Genomic DNA, 21,943 nt, shown 5'->3' with positions numbered 1-21,943 from the left:
AACCCACTGCTCCAAGACGTGAAAGCCAACATACCAGCATGAAGCAGGGAACCAGTAGAGAGGTCTGGGGGCCGGTCCCAATCCCAAATACTTTAGAGGACAGCACTGAAGCTACAGCTCAGGGAGAGGGACATGTCTGATCAGAGCACACAGGAGGAAATGAAGGGGGAGGAAGAGAGAGTGGAGCACATCCTGGCCCACCAAGACTAGAGAACAATATCCCTGCTCAGAGCAGCCAATGCATAGTGAGGAACATATAGCCAGCAGCACTGAGACACGACATCCCTTACTGACCCATAGCCCTACAGGAGACAACACTGGAGACCCAGTGTGGGAATTGTGCCCAATCTGACCCCAGCACACTAAGGCAAAACACTAATGGGCGTGCAACAGATCAGCAAGGGGCAGCAGAGCAAGGAAGTCCTGAGGGAGTACCAAAAATAGACTTTGGGGCCAGGGTGTGGCACCCCATCAGACAGGGAAACACTCTAAAAGGTCAACAAACAGACCTTGAACTAAATTTACAGGCTTTTCTTTTATTTTTTTTTCTCACTGGTTTGTTGTTGGTTTTCTTTTGTTGCTTTGTTTTGCTTAGTCTTGTTTTTGTGCATATTATTATCTCTGCAGGTCTATCTAGATTAGATAGGCTGAATAAGCAATCTGGAGGAGAAAACAACAGGACCGATGGTTCTGGGGGACATGTGAGAGGGGGAGGTGGGGGAAAAGAAGTTGTGTTAATAAACCCAGGAACAAGGGAACAACAAGTGAATCAAAATCAGTGGTGAGGAGGGTGTTAAGAGGCCTAGTAGGACTTGATCAAGGGCAATGTAACCAAGAGGAATTACTGAAACTCAAATGAAGGCTGAGCATGATAGTGGGACAAGAGGAAAGTAAAAGGAAACAGAGAAAAGAACCAGGAGGCAAAGGGCATTTATAGAGATCTAAATACAGGCATGTACATATGTAAATATGTTTATATGATGATGATGGGGAAATAGAGCTATATGCATATGTTTATAGGTTTAGTATTAAGGTAGCAGATGGACATTGGGCCTCCAGCCAAGTACTCCCTCAATGCAAGAACATTTTGTTCTATTAAACTGGCATTCCATGATGCTCGTTCACCTTCCCGACACAATTGCTGAAGACAAATCGGTGCATAAGCAAATGTGGTTAAAAAAAAAAAAAAAAAAAAGCTGATGGTGCCTGCCTATCAAAAGATATAGCGTCTGGGGTCTTAAAGGCTTGAATGGTAAACAAGCAGCCATCTAGCTCAGATGCAACAAAGCCCACATGGAAGAAGCACACCAGCCTTTGTGATCACAAGGTATTGAAGGGATCCGGTATCGGGCATCAAAGAACAAAAAAATCTCTTCACTGTGAATGAGAGAGAGTGCAGATTGGGGACCCATAGCCTCTCTGTAGGCAACTGGACATCCTCTTACAGAAGGGTCTCAGGAAGTAAACGAGTCAGTCAGGGTGCAGTAATAGCAATGATGAAACATTTTTCCTCTAGTATTTCCTCTAGTACTTAAATGCTTCTCACCCCCGCCCCCCCACAATCATAATACCAATTCTACCTTACAAATCCGGCTAGACTAGAGGATGTACACTGGTACAGATAGGAACTGGAAACACAGGGAATCCAGGACAGATGATCCCTTCAGGACCAGGGGTGAGAGTGGCAATACTGGGAGGGTGCAGTAGAAAGGGGGAAACCAAGTACAAGGATCTACATATAACCGCCCCCTGGGGTACAGACAACAGAAAAGTGGGTGAAGGGAGATGTCAGACAGTGTAAGATATGATAAAACAATAAATTATCAAGGGTTCATGGGGAGCGGGGAGGGAGGGGAAAAATAAGGAGCTGATACTAAGGGCTCAAGTAGAAGGTGAATGATGAGGGCAACGAATGTACAAATATGCTTGACACAATGGATGTATATATGGAATGTGATGAGTTGCACAAGGCTCCAATAAAATGATATATATATTTTTTAAAACGTTCCTCTAATATAATTAAACAAATTTTTACAACTAGGATATATCTATATATGAAGGAGCTTCAAAAAATTCATAGGAAAAACCCACTATCTTTTAATTCCATTTTCCACACTATGTACACCAGGGGTGCTCAATACATCGATCACGATCTACTAGTCGATCGCAAATGTAGTGTGGGTAGATTTCATGGCATTAAAACAATAGACGTAGCCTATCATCAATTCCGTCACTTACGTGATATACAGTGTAGCCAATCAGATGCAATCTTAGGTGTCAAACGTATGCGCACACAACTGAGCTAAGTGCAGCAAAACTGACACGCTTTCACCAATTATTAGACCTCATTTTTTCCTCTTAAACGTAAGAAAGGGTATTAAAATGAGTGGGGGAGCTGGACCAAGTAAGAAGACAAAAATGTATCACTTTCATACGGAACGGGAGATTTTGATACCACAAGCCGCCATTCAGCTGAAGTCCAGAGCTCATGAACAGTTCTGGAACTTACTTGCAGAGGGAAAGTATCCAAACATGAGAAAATATGCTACCTCCTTGACTGCATTATTTGGTTCTACTTAATTATGAGTTAGCCTTTTCCCACATCAAGATCCTTAAGCCCAAGTACCGTTCCACCATGACTGATGATCCTCTGAAAGTGTGCTTGAGGCTGGCTGTCAGCAGCCACTGTCTGGACTATGCATCCCTGGCTCATTCCATTCAGTGCAAGTCATCAGATTCAACTCAAGTAATGACAAAAATGTAAATAGTTAATTGTGTTCTGTTGTGCAATATGGACTCATGCAGTTATGCAAGGTACATAAACATGCATTATATATATAAAGAATTCTCAATGCCTTTATGAATAAATGTAGTAAAATAAATAAAATATATGCTTTACATTTCTGTAGTTGGTAGATCATTTTATAAGTAGCTCGCATGCTGGAAAAGTGTGAGCACCCCCAATGTACACAGAATGAAACATTGACTAGTCATTTCTTTCTGTCCTGTCAGGGGAAGCCAGCCCCTAACACATCATTACAGGTCCAGTAGGCGCAATTGTACAGCGATAATAAGTAAAGATCATAGTAAAGTTATAGAGAGCATGAGAGATAGAAGTGAAGTATTGAAATAAACGGAGTCAGACACGATTCATGGTAGCGTGCTCACCTCAGCCCCGCTTGGTGGTCCACGTGGAAGGAGAGAGCGAGCTTAATGCTAGCCCAGGCTTTTTATATTCTCTGGGGACATGCGAGCCCCCTAATCACAGGTGAGGACATACGTCACAGGAAGGGGCTGTGCTATATAATACAGTAATGGGAGGGGGTGATCTAGGGGTAACCACGCAATAGGAAAAGGAGGGATTGGGGGTATACATGTGGCAAGATGGGTGGATCCTAGATACAGGATGGTAGCTTAACTTTGGATGTCACAGAGCTGGTTTGGCCTGTTCCCTGGCTCAACTGATAGATACCATTATCAGTAGGGTGTGAACTCCACCTACAAGAACCAAGCTAATGGTGGCAAGCTCCCACCCCTGTGGTGTGGGGAGACTGGCAGGGACTGCCTTCAGGGAAGATGCCTGTGAGCATCTGACCTCCCCTCACACTGTCCTTTCAATAACCTTTTGTTTTTTATTTGTATACTGTTCCAGATGCCATTCCCCAACCATCATTAGTGCTCAGTGTGTTAAATCTGTTCTTAACATGTTCTTCTCTTCAGGTGGGATATAGTCACGGTCAAATTTTTCCTCTTGGGGTCATTTTAATTGTCTCTCATTTCCATCTCAACTTGCATATGAGTAATTGATGGTCGGTCCCATCTTCAGTCCCTTCTCCTTGTTTTGATAGAGGACATAGAGCTTCTTCAACATCTCTCTCCAGAAACAATGGAGAAGCTCAAAACATGGCAGTGTTTGTAACCCATAAACTAGTAACCCACAAACTATCATCTCAGTATCCATTGACCATGGATAATTAGAGATGCCCATCCTTTCTCTAGCCCTAAGCTATTGATTCAATATATGTGTTCTACATGTGTGGAACAACCCTGATCTAAGTAACCTAACGATCTATTGCACCCAAATGGAGATGAGTATTGATATAAAGGGGAAAATTTTAGCATCAGACAGCAGTGAAGAGGAGGGAAAAAACCCTCTTCTGATAGAGAAACATAGAGTTTCTACTGAGTATTATACCATTGGTGTCGGAGAGGAAAACTGGTAACATAGATAATACCATGAGGACTCAAATTTACAGTTTTGGTGGGTTTTTTTTCATTTTAGTTACTTTAATAAAAAGCCATTGCCTCAGGATTTCCTTTTCTAAAGCATTTTATTAAAAATTATTATTTTAATAGCTTTAATTAATTAAAACTTAATTTTATTTAAAATTAATAAATTTAACAAATTTAAGTTTTTTAATTTGTTAGAATTTTTAATCTTCCACATATTTACAAAGCCATAGAGGGAAGAGTCACAATTACTGTTATTTTTATTTTAGTAGGTGCAAGGACAACCTCAGATTGGCAAATATCAGACCACATGTATTTATAAAAAACTGTACGTATGACCACTTTCAAATCCAGAGGTGTTAGTTTGAAAGCACATAATATAAAATGAGGGAAAATGCAAAAATTTCCCATCAAAGAGTTATTTAAAACACAGCTCTGTGAATTTTAAGACTTAATAGAAACTATGTCTCCAATTTATCTATAAAACAAGTATCTACTATTAGGGTTATTGCAAGAAATATATCCAATGTATCTAGAATAGTGTTTAGCTTTTAGTAGGCATGAAATATTTACTTTCCCTTATTCCAACCCTAAATTCATTACTATTTTTCCCTCCACTGAAGTATAATTCATATAACAAAATTAACCGTTTCAACATCTACAATTCAGTGGTACCCAGTACATTCACAGTATTATGCAACCATTTTCTCTACCAGTTCATTTTCATCTCTAAAAGTAAATGATAATTTTTAAAGTATCTCCAAAAATCAGTAAAAAAATTTCCTTGAATCCCCCACACAGTAGATAAGACCTCAGAGGGTGAGGAAAGAAATCTCCAGAAATTTTTGCCTCCTAAGTTGACTACGTCCTCATTTATTTCACCAATCTACAATTACTCAGTACACTCAGTAGCACATGTATCCCTCAAAAAAATATCCATAATCATTTTTTGAATTGTTTCCCCACCTACCCTCCATAGCGTCCAAACAAAATACATTGAAATCCTAAGCTCCATGACCCATGAATGTGGCCTTAATTGGAAAATAGGATCATTTGGAGCCCACATCTATAACATGAGGCCATACTGGAACGAAGTAGGTCCTAATCCAGTAAGAATTGCGTTTTCATCAGAGAAGGGACAACAGACACTCAGAGGGAAGGCAGCCATGTGAACACGGAGATAGAGGTGAAGTTATGCTACAGCTCCAAGCAAGGATATGGTAAGGCTAACAGAAATCACAGAACCTTTGTAAAGAGCATGGCCATGCTGATACTCTAAATTCAGACTTTAGCCTCCAAAACTGTAAGGCAATATTTCTGTCATTCCAAGCTGCCTGCTTTGTGGCATTTTGTTATAGCAGTTCTAGGAAAATAATACAATTATGAAAATAATTTTTAAGGTAGAGTTCTTTAGGCATTTTCTAATATTTTACATTTCTAATGTAATATTTTATATTACAGAATGTTTTGTCACCAGTTCAATAAAAGGTCAAATGGAAGAAAGAAGAGTATTTACAGAACTACCATTGCCACTTCCTGGATCATTTGCTTTCCCTTGGTTTCTCTAAACTATATAATGAACAGGTTTACTGTGTCTCTAGAGCTAAAATTAAACTGTTATTTTAGAGGACTAAGTCCAGGTACTAAATATTGTAAGTAAAATCAAGAAACCAAAATATGCCCAAAGCAAAAGTTTTATTTTAGTAACATGTATTAGCTAAATTTTTTTACCAGATATATTCTTGGGCGTAACTAACACTTCCCTATTTCTAAAACACACAAAATACAGATGGCAATATTGCCTCAAATTTGGTAGTTTCTTGTTTTCTATTACTCAACCTATTTTTGAAATAAATGCCTTCAAAGCTTCTATTTAACCCACTGATATCAAGTTGATTCTGACTCACAGGACCCAATATAGGGCTTTTAAGGCTTTGTGAATCTCTATCAGAGCAGACAGACTCATATTTCCCACAGAGAAGCTGGTGGGTTTGAACAGCCACCCTTGAGGTTAGCAGCCTAACACTTACCCAACAATGCTACCCAGCACTCCATAATCTTACAGTCTTAAGAAGGCTCTAACATAGAGTCCCATAGATAGAGTCATATCATGTAAAATTCAATGACAGAGGTATACACAGGGAAATACCAAAACTATGCATCATTATTCGGCTGCCTATTATTTTCACATTTCAATCACCAGTAACTATCAGTGCAAGTTGACTGCAGGTCTGATCGATTATGATTAAAGATGATGGTAAAATTCTTTCATATCTTCATCTTTGACTTTAATGGTAGGTGCATACATCTGAATACTTGTCCATCACAGGAGCAACAGAGGAATCCCACAGTGGAATCAAAAGCCAAAGCCCAAGAGAGAGCAGTGAGCCTCCAGACCCACAGAATGTATAAAGCTGAGTGCCAACAGAGTGCTTCCAGGAACTTAATTGAGGAATTGAGTTTATTTTGGTATGAGGCTTTTGGTGGAATAGCATACCCTTTGGGTACTTTGCAGAAGCACTAAAATATTCCTCAAACAGGGCAGAGGCCAAAGAGCTGTGTAGCTGACAGGGCAAGGAGCACAGAGGCCTGCCTGCTGGTGTTGCGAGGAGGAGGCTGAATTTTAACCTGTTAACTTCCCCCAATAAACTCCATAATCATGAGTATTTTTTGCATTCTGTGTGGCCACTACAATAAATTATCAAACTCAGCAGGGTAGTAGGGTTTAAAAGTTTGGAGGGTAGAGGCATATCTGACTACCACCTCATTCAGCCTTGGGGAGTCTGATTTACTTTTTGTGAAGTTAAAGGAGTTTGGAAGCTGTCTCCATGTTATTCTTTAAAGGGGCTAAAAAAGTACTTAAAGAAAAAATAAGAATGACATCCTCTCATCATAACTCTTATCTTAAAAATGTAATCACAATTATTTTTAATAAGCATGGTTATTAGATCATCTGGAAGATTGCAAATAAACTTGTCATTTTATAAGCATTAGTTGAACAGCTATATTGACTTTTAAGACATCAAAGTATGCTAGCGAATTTGAACTGTTATTGACTAAATATATAGTTAATGATAGCAATAATGATGACTAGTTATAACAAATACTCTTATTACAATATCTACCTTCCAAGATAAGTTCTTCCAAGATTTCATCAAGAAGTGTACACAAAGTCAAATCCATTAGTCCTCCAAACAGGAGCTACATTCCAAAAATTTTAATGCTACATACCTTTTCTTAGCTTCCCCACTTCCACCACCTTAAACATCTAGAAAGCATACCAGGATCAGTCTCTGGTTTCTGAAATTGACAAATACAGAAAGCAGAAGATACCAGATGGGAGGCCAAACTTCGTAAGAGAGCAGCATCAGAAAATCCAAGACAAAGTATTTTAATGATCCCAGAACCTACACCAAATCAGAAACAGCACTAAAAATTTAACAGCACTGGAAATTAGGTTTCTGGAAATCTGTCTGAAAATTATCATTATTATCACATTTTTTTTTCATATGAAACAGAAAGTTAACTATAATTGTATAATAGGAAAAACTGAAGGGTCTAGACACGTTCCCAATTGCCACTTCTTGGTTTTGTGAGCATGGGCAATCTAATTAGTCTTTCAAGGCCTCTGTTTCTTTATCTGTAAATTGAGTGTGTGTGTGTGTGTGTGTGTGTGTGTGTGTGTGTGTGTGTATAGCTTATCGGATATACTCATGTATAAGCCAAGTTTTTCTGCATGTTTTAATGCAGTTTTGTGGTAAAATTAGGTGTCTCCGCTGATATTCGGGAGGCTTATACTCAAGTATATACATGGTATATCTTTCCAGTCATCCAAGTCTCAAACTTAAGAGAATTTTTTAAAAAAGAACTGGCAAGAGTGGCACCTAGTAGGTAATAAATAACCATTGACTAAAATGGTGATCAAAATTTAGTATTAACTAGAGGTACGAACCATCACTATTTTTCCCATGTCTTATACTGACTGCCTTTGGTATAAGCTACATAAACAAGCTTGATCTAGTAGTTATCAGTAAGATTACAAAGTGGGGAGAGGAGGAAGGCAGACATGGAGAGCCTGTTTGCAACAACAAAAAAAATTTAAGGACACAAAAGGAGTGCTGTGTCAGTTTGAAGGCAAATTTGTTCTTAATAAAAATTTGTACAAAAACGGTGAGTTGGTAATACTTTATAGATGATACATTATGTTATTTGATCAAACATGTGGTAATTATAAATCATAAAATACTACTCAGGAGAGCACAGTTAACAAATTGCTTTGGGTTGCAGACAACTCATTAAAAACAAAATACAGCTGGACTTCACCAAGAGTATAAAAGAGCCCATGGACTGGAGAAAAAATGTTGGCAATGACACAGCAGACAAAGGCCTGATCTCTAAAATCCACACAGAAAATATCAATGCCTCAACAAGAAGACAAATTATCCAATTTTCAAATGGGCAGAGGACACAAATAGTTCATCAAAGACGACATTCGAGCAGCCAACAAACATCTGAAGAAATGCTCAAGATCACTAGCCATTCAAGAGATGCATATCAAAACAAGGTGAGCTACTACTTTATTCTAGCACTGATAGCAAAATGCAACAAAACAGAAAAGAACAAATGCTGGAGAAGCTTTGTGGAGACTATAGTCCTTATACATTGCTAGTGGGAAGGTAAAACAGTAAAACCACTGTGTAAATCAGTACAGCACTTCTTCAAACAAATGGAAAGAGAAATATCATGACCCATTAATCCCTGTACTTAGTATATATATATACACCCTTAAGAAATAAGAATCAAAGCACAAATAGATATGTACACATTCATCTTCACTGTAGCACTATTCACAGTAACATAGAAAGATAGAAACCAACTGTGTTAGTCTGGGTATATTAGAGAAACAAATCCACAGAAACTCCTATGTATAACAGAGAGTTTTATATAAAGGGTAAGTGCACATCAAGAAAACATCCCAACCCAGTGCTGCCCAATCCCACAAATCCAACAATAGCCCATTTGTCCAACATCAATCCACAAAGTTCTTCTCCATCTCACAAAACACACACAGTGACGCCAACTGAAGGAGGAAAGCTGAGTCAGTGAATGTGTAAGCATCTCAGCGCTGGCAGGGGTCTCCACACCGCTGCTCCAGCACCCAGGGCTGCATCGGGGTAGGTCCATGTGGCTTCTCCTCTGGGATGTCTCACAGGAAGTGAGCCTTGCCAGCTGAAACAGGGAACAAGCTAAGGAAGCCGCACCCTGGACCAATCATCAGAAAGCAAGAGACCAGAGAACTAGAAAGGCCATTTATCCCTCCGCCCTTCAATTAACTCCACATGTGTTTATCAACCAGGTTGGCACAATAAACTACCTCACCATCTGAAGGCCCATTAATGAAGTAATGGATAAATAGCCTTTGGTACATACACACAATGGAATATTATTACATCCCCAAAGAATGATGAATCTGTGAAACACCTCCTGACATGGATGCAATTGGAAGATATTATGCTGAGTTAAATTAGCCAATCACAAAAAGGCAAATATTATATGAGATCATTATTTTTTAAAATTTTTTTAAAAAGGCTTTCACATCTAAAGAAACAGGCTTTGATGAATACCAAGGTGGGAAGGGAATGGAAGAAAGCAACAGGCTATAGAATAGACAGATGTTAACTTGGATGAAAGGGAAGAAATATCCAACAAAAAGGAGATGGGTAAAAATGATGGAAAAAAGACAAGCCATTGGGAGGTTTTATATTGTTGCTGTTTTTAATCATTTTATTGGGGACTTATACAGCTCCTATTCATACCTTGTTAAATAGAAAAATAATCTAATCTGTAAATCATTGATTAATTGACTATATATATATATATATATATCCACTTTTTTTCTTTAGTAAAAAAATGAACATCATTTGAGTTCTTCGATGATGCCCAAACTTGTTTTGAAGTGGTGTACGCTGAAAATGGCAGAATTCTTCGGGGAAAGGTTAAAAAGATGGAAACACTGGAGAGAAACAATAGCTTCATGTTTTGATATTTTTGTTTAGTAAAGAGTTCTATGATTCTATGGCAATGAGGAAAAAAGAAAAACCTGAGATGATCTGCTTTGTGACTTTCTGCAGGTTAAGTTAAACTTTAAATATTCTAGTTTAATTTGAAGTCACAATTCTTATAAAATGCTTGTGATGATCTTCTACCTGGATAGATTTTCACAAAGTTGTTCACAATTTTTCTTGGTTCTGATCCAACAAGAACCCAATTATTTTTACGAATACCAAAGACCAGAACCAAGAACCTTCTGGAACACATACGTTTTTATATCTCAATGAGCTGCTTTATAATACCATATTTTGTTAAAGATATTTTTTATATTATTTATACAAAATCTGTCCTTAACTTGGGCTGAATAATATAAAGAACTTATGAAATAAAATGGAAAGCCTATGGGTGGGCTTTGAGCATAGATTTATCTATGTCTACATTCTAACTAACTCTTATTAATTACTAGTTGTATCCTCTGGGTAGTGGGATCCCTGGTGACATAATGGTTATGAGTTGGACTAACTGTAAGGTCAACCGTTCAAAGCTATTATCCATTCTGTGGGAGAAAGAAGGGCTTTCTACTCCCACTTGGAGACTCACAACAGCAGTTGTACCCTCTCCTATAGGACCGTGCTTCAAGTCCTGTTCACTTTTAGCAAGCAACTGGACCAATGGGTAACAACATCATGATAAAGGGGAAAAAGTTTGAGGTTATCAAGGATTTTGGGTTGCTTGGATTCACATTCAATGCTCATGGTAACAGCAGCCAAGAGATAAAAGACACATTGTATTGGGGAAATCTGCTGCATAAGACCTCTTTAGAGTATTGAAGAGCAAAGATGTTACTGTGAGAACTAAGGTGAGCCAAACTCAAGTCATGGCATTTTCAAGACCTCATATGCATGTAAAAGTTGGACACTGAATAAAGGAAAAGAGAAGAAGAATTGATGCTACTGAATTGTGGTGCTACTGAAGAATACTGAATAGTACCATGGACTGCCAAAAGAACAAATACTTATCTTACAAGACAAATTGCCAGAATGCTTCTTAGAATTGAGGATGGAGTGACTATCTCATGTACCTTGGACATGTTGTCTGGAGAGACCAGGCCCTGGAAAAATGACAACATGCTTGGTAAAGTAGAGGGGAAGCAAAAAAGAGGAAGGCCCTCACGGAGATGGATTGACACTGTGGCTACAATAGGCTCAAGCACTGAAGCCATTGCGAGGATGGTGCAGGGCCAAGCAGTGTTTCTTTCTGTTGTGCATAGGGTCACTATGAGTTGGAACTGACTTGATGGCACCTAGCAACAACAACCTAACTAGAACACAGTAATGTCTTAATAACAACCTCCAAAGAAAGTCTTTTTTCCTCTATGAAGCCCCAACAAGGTAGATCTGAGATTCTCTGATGCTAAAGACAGATTTGGGTCTAAGGGGGCTTGATTGGTTATTTGCTTTAATAAGCTTTCATTCACCCGAAGTCAAAATCCCAGGTAGTCCTACATGATTCTATAGGATTTAAATAGAAATAAAATTCTAGAATACAAAATGTATTTATAAAGCTTCCATAGCCTGACCATCTTCATCTTATCAAACTACGGTAACTAGAGCTAAAAACTGTGGGGCCCCAACACATGATAAAGAATACTGTAAGACATGACTTTCATTTTGGCAGTTGGAATGTATGAAATCTGAAGCAATTTTTTCACACCTACAATGACTAAATAACAATATACAAAATGTGGTATCAGGATTAGAGAAGGCTCACTAACAATCTGTGATATGCAGATGGAACAACCTTGCTTGCCCTAAATGAAGATAACTTGAAAGCACTTACTGAAGGTTAAAGACTACAGCCTTCATTATGAAGGACACTTGAACATAAAGACAACAAAAACCCTCACAACTGGAACAATAAGAACAGCATAGTAAATGATGAAAAAATTGAAATTGTCCATGAATTTGTCTACTTGGATCAACAATCAATGACCATGAAAGAAGTCGTCAATAACCAATTGACATACTGCACTTGGCAAGTTGTGGCAAACGTCTGTTTTAAAGTTTTAAAAAGTGAGGGTGTTCCTTTGTTGACTAAAGTGCACCTGGCCCGAGCCATGATCTTTTCTTTCTTTTTTTTTTTTTAAATAACCGATCTCTATTATCTGTATGGCTTTACTATTATCCAATTCTTCTAAATTTCTGCAGAAACACTTTCAGATAAGCCAAATCAATGACTAGCTTGCCATGATCTTTTCTAATGTCTCATATGTGAATTCTGGACAAAGAAAAAAGAAACTATAGGACGGATTGATGCACTTAAATGTTGGTGTTGCCAAAGAATAATGGATATAGCATGGACTGTCAGAGGAATTAACAAATCAGTCTTAGAAGAAATAAAACCAGAATGCACCATAGAAGTGAGTATGATCAATCACTAGAAAAAGGACATCATGGTTGGTAGATAGGCCAGTCAAAATGGAAGAAACCCTCAATGAGATGGAGTGACACAATAACCACACGGATGGCCTTAAACTTAGCAAAGTTCATGAGGATGACACAGGACCGGGCAATGTTTCATTCTGTCACACATCAGACAGTAATGAATTGGAGCCAACGCAACAACAACAAATGTACTCCCACTTGCAAATCTAATAACTATAATCTACTTATAATTCATGGCAATAAAATATAGGAGTCATATTTCTTCAAATTGTCAACCTCTATAATCAAGGAAAAAAATCATGGCAACTTGTTCCATAGATATTTGGAATAACAAAACTTTTCTACTACTAATGCTTTCTACTTTTTAAATGTTCCATATGCAAAATTTGCTGGTATTAATCCAAGGCAATTATAAATTAGTTTGTTTCTCTGTCTTTTACACAAACATACACATTAAAACTTATCAACACTGGTTGGTGAGAATTTAGGATGTGCAAAACTTTACCACTGTACTACATTTTTTTAAACTACATTTTCCAAGAGACAAAAGGAATAGTCTAGAACACAGAACTCTGAAATGTAATATTACACTGTATTTAAGGAAAAATACAAACTTTCCATCTTCAATTGAAAACTACAATAGCAAAAGTAACTACTTTCATAGTATAGTCAATACATATTTAAATAAATGAAGGTGTTAATACACTGAATAAAAACCCTCTTAATTATTCCAATAAAATTAATTTAAGTCATAGCCTATCTTACACACAAGGAGTTGTTGGGTAGCACAAATAGTTAAACACTCAACTACTAAGTAGAAAGTTGGAGGTTCAATTCTACCAAGAGGTACCTCAGGAGAAAGGGCTGGCAATCTGATTCCCAAAGATACACAAGGTATCTGAACAATAAACTAACAGTAAATTGATGTACAAAACCAAGTGGTTTTTTTAAACAACTTCATTTAACAATGAACTTTTTAATGCAAACAGGCATGTGAGAGATTGTGACTGAGGTAGTTACATAATCTGTTGTCAATTTGAGACAAGAGTATAGGGGTGGAGTTTAGCCTATCAATCAGGTTGCAGCTTGATGACCTCATTCAGAGATGCTAAAAAGATAAATAGCTTGCTTGAGGCAGGACACACGCTCACTCCCTGGGACACACTGCAGCTGACAAGACAAATGCCGCTATGCTAGTGCCCTGAGCTGGAGGAGCCATGTAGAGACCTCTGCCAGCCCTGAGATGCTTATAATGCTACTGGATCCACAAAACTTCCCACCTACTGGTCTGTCATCTTCCTGCATTCGGCATCATTGCATGTATTTCGTGAGTCTGAAGGGGACTTTACAGATTGGTATCAGACATATGGGCTAATATCAGAGTTATGGACTTGATCTGGACTGGCTGGGATGTTTTCTCAATATTCAATTGCTCTTGTATATAAAGCTCTTTCTTAGACATATATGAGTGTCTATGAATTTGTTTCTCTAGTCTACCCAGACTGATACAGTGGCCTGAAGAAAGAAAAATATCATCATGCATGCTGTATTCTAAATTGCTCCACTTGGAATAGCTCTTCTCTAAACAAAGAAAACAAAACAAACAACAGAATCTAACAACACGCTTTATCACCAGCTTCTTCAGAGTTAAACAAATTCTGGCCATCATAAGGAGGTAGTTAGGTCCCATCATATAAATCAGTAATAGAAACAAGTGGTCAGTAAATAGACACATGAAATTTGCAAAAAACAGTGTTATTGCTGACTTCAAACATTACCTTGTAATGAGACCACACTAGATAGTCAACCAAGGGTTGGCAAACTACCGTAAAAGGCCAAACAGTAAATATTTTGGCTTTTCAAGCCATTTGGTCATCTCTGTCGCAACTATTCATCTCTGCCCTGGTACCCAAAAAGAGCCATAGTCAATACATACACAAGCAAACATGTTCCAATAAAATTTCCTTTACAGACACTGAAATTTGAATTTTACATCACTTTCACATGTCACAAATAGTCTTTTGATCTCTTAAAAATTTATATATATATAAATATTAACCACTCTTAGCTTGCAAGTCATACAAAAATAAATGGTATGTTGTATTTAACCCATGATTGTGGTTTACTAACCCCTGCAATGTACACTGGAGATAACTCATGTTTTTATAATATTTTGAAATTTAATAATGTTCTCAAACATATTGCTTCATTAAATTCTCACAAATCAAGGAGCATAAATTATTATTTTGATTTTAAATCTGTGCAAACTGAAACATAAACAATTTAGTGACCTGTAGATGTTTACACAGAGAAAGACACAGGTAAGTAAAGAACCTCCTACTTCCCTTTTCCCATCCCTGGAAACTGAGAAGTTTAAAAAGACAAAGATATCACTTTGACCCCTAAGGTGCACCTGACCCAAGTCATGGTCTTTTCAAGTGTCTTATATGTATGCAAAAGCTGGACAATGAACACAGAATACAGAAGAAAACTTGCTACACTTTAGTTGTGGAGGAGAAGAAGAATACTGAATATAGTATGGATTTCTAGGAGAACAAATAAATTACTATTAGAAAATCTGAAACAAAAAAACTCAACAACGAGCAAAATCTAAGTTATCTTTCAGGTTTGTTCTAAATTACAGTCCAGGACTATTTTGAATAATATCTTAGTTGGTTTATGAAAAGATCTAAATTTCTCTATGTACCTGAACTTTAAGAGCTGAAGTTTCAAAGGCATAACTGAGATAATTTTCAACAATCTTTATCCAATAAATATGAAAGGGCTTCAAAAAGTCTGTGGAAAAATTCCAGTATCTTTTAAATTCCATTTTCCACAAACTGTTTGACCTTATAAAGAAGAAGCAACATATTGTGTACTAGTTGTACTGATGATGAAAATGAAAGATGAAAATCCATAGTGTCTCCTTTCATAGAGCCCACAAACTAATAATGAGCCAGGCATAAGGATTGGAATATGATGTGACAACTATGAAAATGTTCATACTGACTAGGTGAACAGGGGAATCGAGAATGGCACACCCACGTCCATGATGGGGAGTAAGCAAAATTCAAGATACTTTTTATGGCAACACATGAAGGCTGAGAAACAGTCCCCTGAGAGCAAGGGAGAGGAGAAAAAGATTCTATGTGGAGAGAATTTCTTATATAAATCTATGGACAGGGAAGAAACTATTACCTATTCAAGGAAACTCAAGTTTCATTATTGCATGGAGCCTAACTATGACAAAGAAAATGCAAGCAATGAGTCTAAGAGCAAGCAAGGGTGGGATCATGAAGACTGTATACTTCGGAATCTAGCTTTTATTTTATCCATTAAGTGATGAGGAGCCACTGAACATTCTAAAGAAAAGGGTGACGAGGTCAGATGATTAGAAAGATCACCCTGGCAGAAATACACCTCTAAGACTGACATAAGTGATAAAGATGTCTACTGGGCAACTGGATTCTCAAAAAATACATGGACAAGACCTTTCACTGTAATGCAACTACTCGGTTTATATGACTGAGATCAGAACTTCCCAAGGTCTGATAAAAATAAAGGAGAATGAGCCACTGGCCACAAGTGAGAATTGATTCAAAGACAACTAACTGCACACTGCATAAACGCAGGGATTGATATTATGAGAAGGAAAAGGGTAAAGAAAGAACACAAGACTAACACCAAATTAATTATTACACTTCCTAATTTTAGTCAGGTTCACCTTCAAGTATTCAAGGACAAACAGAAACTGAACATAACAAGAAATTTTTGTAATGCACGGCCCATTCAAAAGCAATTAATCTGATACATCTCCAAACACAGTTATCACATGATTTGTGAAATTTTTTTTAAAAATAAATTGCAATTTTTCTATAAAGAATGACAACACTGTAATGAGTTTAGAGTTCTCTAGAATAAAGAGAGGTCCCCACAGAAGCTTTTTTCAATTATCACATCCTCACTAAAACCTAGGCTCAAATTTCTTGTTCTCCATCAAATATTACCTTGAATCTGCAGTGCTCAAAGTAAAGCATCTTTTTTTTTTTTTTAAGTACCACTGCATGGGGAAAATATAGCTCTAAGTCTTGTAACATTTCTTTTAACCTGTCCCTCTCCTGAGCTTTTTTCACATTGCTCCTTAGGGATATGTACACTCCATGACCACATATATGAAGGTAAGTAAAAATATTGCTACTTCAGTTCCAGTTCACACACACATGGGTTTATTCCAAACAAAATGTACTTTAAAATGTCTCTGAAATCAGTGGAATGATGCAGACAAGTTCCTTCAGTAACACACTTGTAGACTCATTAGGGTGGCTTCAAAGGAGAGGACCAATCAAATGAGTGGCTTCCAAGAAAATCTGCTGGGCCAGTTAAATTCAAAGCACAGATATCAGCTTATAAGCTGGTGACCGTTTGGGGGGACTCCGAAAGGGTCACCTAGGTACATTTTCTTGAAGGACATAGGACGATTGTGGGAGCTTACTGGGAAGAAATTTTAAGAGAATCAAAATATGTACTGGTGAGGGAAAGGTCAGACATCGGTAGTGAGGAATTTTTTTCCCCATCACGTCAATGCACTGTTCAGTCTTTGAGGGTAGTAAGGACTATGCTATAAAAATTTCATTGGGGACCGTTACCCCATCCACCCTACAGCGCTGATACTGACCCTTAAGATGTCTTTCTGTTGCCCCAACTCATTGACTATTTAGAAGGAACACAACTACAGTCCCTAAAGGCTGCCCTGTCTGCTTCTTATACGTAGTGTAAATCAGGGTGATGAAAACACCATCTTCAAAAGTGTCTAGACCTAGATGGAGGATATATGGAGAAACAATAGCTTCACATTTTGATATTTTTATTTAATAAAGGTTTCTGTGATTTTGCGGCAATGCATTTTTACTTACCCTTGTGTTTTCTTCATTTTTTCTCTCTAAATCTTGAAACAATCTCCATTTAGTAAAAAACAAAAATCCACAGCTACTGCATTGATTCTGACTCACAGCAACCTCGTGGAACTGCTACTGCTCCCTAGGTCTCCAAGGCTGTACATCTTTACTGGAGCTGGCAGTCTTTCCTTTCTGCTCTGGAGCAACTCGTGAGTTCACACTGCTAAACTTCAGTTAGCAGCCCAACGAGGTCACCAAGGCTCCTATAAGGAGGATCATCGAATCTAACTCACTACGAAAGATACTACTCAAATAAAATACTTGATAATTGTTACAATAGTCTAAAATAAACTATTTACAAATATACCAATATAATGGTTTCTCACCCATAATTATACTATTTGATGGCAAGGACCCCTGATGGCATAGTGGGTTATGCATTGGGCTGCTAACTGCAGGCAGCAGTTCAAAACTTTTAGAGAAAGGTGAGGTTTTCTACTTTTATGAAGATTTACAAAAATCCACAGGGGCAGTTCCACCCTCTCGTTCAGGGTTGCTATGAGTCGGAATCAACTGGAAGACAGTAAGTTTGAGTTTTTTGGTTGTGATGACACACTAAGGAGATATGGTAATGCTGAGTCTCAATTCATTCAAAGGGAAAAAGAAATAACTGAAATAATTAAACTAGCTCCCAAGGTGTTACCTTAATCAGACCAGTGCAAGAAAACAAAACAGCCACTGTGACAGCTTGTTTTTCAACTCACTGACATAAAATCTAGGTATAGCATGCAGTCATTGTGAGTCAGAATCCAGTAGACAGCAATTAACATCATCATCTTCAGTAAAAACATCTCAGCGACACTAGTGATTCTGTGTAGATACAAGCCACTATAATTCAACACGTATACCCACCCAATCAGTGTGTCTCAAGAGTTCAATTCTTATGCCACTATAAGAAGAATATGACAAGGAGAGAATTTTATGCAGTTATTTTATGCATACTTGTTCAACCATATACCTAATATGTGCCAACTATCCTAATGGTGGCCTGTTGGAACTATTCAGTTGGTATACTTACTCCATTCTAGGGTCCACTTTTTCTCCATTAAACATAATACAAACAGAGTAGTTCAGAAGATTTTGTAAGAGCTAAGATACTTACAAGGGTATGGAAGTAAAAAGGACTAGCATGGATCAGCCAAAAGTCACAGATGGAAAGAGAAAGAATTAACTAATATTTAAGCAAAAATCCAAACCAAACTCACTGCAATCTAATTTTTTCTGACTCATAGCGACCCAATACAGTAGTAAATTTTATTTACGACAAAAATTCAAACCAAAATTGGTTTTATACATTAAAAAAAAGTTAATGGACAACAAATTGATAAAAATGAACAACAAATCAATACAAATATGGGACATAGTCTGAGTTTATGATAGTTTATTAAATACATTAAATCCTATAAATGTATTATCTTGAATAACTTCTGGCCCTAATCATTAGGTTCTACTGAATTCCCTTATCAACAAATGTATATATGTTATACACACATGTACATGCTTGTATACTATATGAGATGTGTAATTTGCAATAATTAAAAAGTGTTTGTTGAGAAGAATGCAAAAGTAGTCTGGCTAAGAGAAGACGATACTTATAAAAACTGTGGGAGGTAATGGTCTAGATCTGAAACCGGGTGGAATGGATATCAGTTTGCTGCCCTGGACTGTCACAGGGTATGTGCACTATTAACATGAGTTATTACTACTACGAATACTAGTACCAATACTGCACCCTCTTCCTGGACATGCTGAAAACATTCTTAGCAATTTGAATTAATGACTAAAATTAGAGACCACTCAAAATCGACATCACATCTGAAGCTTGAGTCAAAGACCTGCAACTCTGAAGAGAATACTGAGAACAGGTGATTATAATTCTAGATAACCATTTTACCCAAAAACTGAGTAGAGCAGATGCCAGAAGTGCACCTATCAATTTCTTCCCTACACAAGGGGGCAGTGATAACAAGAAAAGAGCAGGGCTCTGTGACACCTCTTCCTACAGACAGTAGGGGGTGGCAGTACATATGGCTTATATTCAGAACAAAACAGGAAGATCCAATAGTACTGCTCTTTATTCTTCTCTGGCCCTCTCCCATCTTCTTCAGTCCCAAAAGAGACTCAAGGTGAGGAGCCCAGGCCTAAAATCCAAAATTAACATGAAGGAAATTCAATTTTGGCTTGGAAGCAAAAAATCCTGCAATGGGTGAATTCAGAACCTGGGGACAACCAACCAATCAGTATGGTTTCAGATTATTTGACAAATCACTATAATACATAAAGATATGCAGGCAAGTAATTCAGTTTCTCTACACAAATAACGTGAAATACTAAAATCTCATCAACAATTCAATAGACTTACCCTAATGAACACATCCAGATATTTCCTTTTGTTTCAGAATCTAGAGATACTCATTATATGTTTACATATAAGGTATATTAAGTAGCTCAGCAAGCTGTCTTTTGTTACTTTTGACACCCAGCTATGTTCTGGCAATCCTCTCAAAACCAAGATAGTCTTCGTAATGGAAGTCACAATGATTTGCAGCATATAGATACTGTCACGTGTGTGTATATGTATAGAGAGCAAGAATTTAATATCTCACTTTGGCATTTGCACCCCTCAGATGCTCCTGTCTACCTGGGAAATGCTGCAAGAGCCCCGCTGACAGTATCCATGTTGCTGCTTTTTGTACCACGTTCAACAGCGTTCTTTTTCTTCTTATTTCGCCATCCAAACATCAAGAACATGCAAGACTATTTCACTACTGTCATTCTCCGTAATTAACCACGGCCATAAGCTTTGGGCTCCAACCTCTCAAAAACGCCTGGGAAAAAAATGTATCCCTTTTGTTCACCATATTGTTGTTTTCCTCATTCCAGATATTTTCACCTCTGTGAAAATGGAGAAAGGGGCACATATTTCCCTTTGCCTAATGATCTTGAACTCATAATTACGCTCCAGGGTTTTTGTTTTGTGTTGTGTTCCCTGACAGCAGCGGAGAGGAGACAGACGGACACCCAAACCTCATCCATCCCTAATATTAATGATCGCTGCTTAGGTTTTGTGAAAATCATTTACACATTCCACCGCTGGCACAGAAGCTCCAACGCCCCCGTGCTCCCCACGCTGCCCGCGAACGTGCCCCCTTTTTTCCTTGCCCATCTCTCCCAACCAGAAATGATTTGCTTTTTCTCTTTCACGTGGGTACGTGTCTCTCCAGCACACACAGCTTTTCGGAGCTTCTCCCGATTTCCTGTGGCCACATCCTGCAGTGAATCCGACTGCTCTCTTATCACACTCCTTTCTTGCAGGGATTGTGAATGTCACTAACAACACGGCCAGCACGAACCTCCTGGCCCATGCGCCACCCACCCACCCACCCAGCGCCTCACCTGGCCCACACGGTCCCACTACTTTGGTGCTGCATTCCGGGGGCACGTTTGGCAACTCGTTCTGCACCTCGGTTAGTCATCGGTCTTGCATCTTCTCCCGGGTCCCCGCCATCCCGAGACTCTTGGTACCAAATTCGGTGACATCGAAGTGACCGGCTCCGGACCGGGTTGAAGCCCTCCTGAATGCCACCTTCAGCGGCGGTCTTCCCCGCGCCTCGGACACCGGAGGCCCTCGGCTGCCCGCGCGCCCCCGCCCCTCTCCCGGGATCCCTGTCACCACCGAGGCGCCCCGGCCCCCCACCCGCGGCGCCCCCCGGGTTCTTACCTGCGGCGCGGAGGGGCTCGCTGCGCCCGGGCTCCGGCCCCCGCCCGCGGGCTCTCGGTGGAGGAGCGGGGTCTCCCGGCGGCGCCGCCCGCGCTTCCCAGAACACCTCGCTGCGCTCGGACTCCCCCCGGCGGGTCTGCGCCCCGGAAAGGCGCGGCGGGGCCTCACGGGCGGCGAGCGCAGCCCGCAACGTCCCTCCTGTCAGCGGCGGCGCCCAGGCAGGTTCTCGCCCCTCAGCTCGCCGCGGCGGCGGCCGCGGGCGCCTCGCTCCGCCTCGCGCGCGGCGCAGCCGGGAGGTGAGCGAGGGGGATGGGCGCGGGGGCGGGGCCGCCGGAGGAGGCGCGGAGGGCGCGGCGGGGGGGGCGGCGCCGGGGGCCCCGGCCCGGCCTCGGCGCGCTCCCGGCTTCCCCGCCGGCCGGGCGGCTCGCACGAGGCGGCTGTGCCAGAGGGCCCCGCCGCAGCAGCGCGCCCAGCTCCTTGCGCCCGGACGGCCGCTCGCTAGCGCCGCCGCCGCGCCGCGGGCGTCGCACCTCGGAGGCCGC

The 21,943-nt window shown here is 39.5% G+C and overlaps 1 protein-coding gene across 9 annotated transcripts in view; it reads right to left on the bottom strand.

Annotated features, from left to right (window-relative positions):
• Nucleotides 1-21,709, bottom strand: part of TANC2 (tetratricopeptide repeat, ankyrin repeat and coiled-coil containing 2) — a 364,118-nt gene extending 342,409 nt beyond the window's left edge. For 4 of the 9 annotated variants that reach the window (XM_075562040.1, XM_075562042.1, XM_075562041.1 and 1 more), the window contains exon 1: nucleotides 21,402-21,708. The gene's annotated coding sequence lies outside the window, so the exon portion shown is untranslated. Of the gene's footprint in view, nucleotides 1-21,401 lie in introns of all 9 variants that reach the window. The other 5 variants (XM_075562035.1, XM_075562037.1, XM_075562036.1 and 2 more) reach the window with 3 other exon arrangements.
• Between the last annotated feature and the right edge of the window lie 234 nt (nucleotides 21,710-21,943).

The sequence above is a fragment of the Tenrec ecaudatus genome, chromosome 10, assembly GCF_050624435.1.
Source record: "Tenrec ecaudatus isolate mTenEca1 chromosome 10, mTenEca1.hap1, whole genome shotgun sequence".
Lineage (NCBI taxonomy): Eukaryota > Metazoa > Chordata > Mammalia > Afrosoricida > Tenrecidae > Tenrec > Tenrec ecaudatus.
Note: the sequence above shows the minus strand (reverse complement) of the source record. Positions and strands in the feature narration are given on the sequence as shown.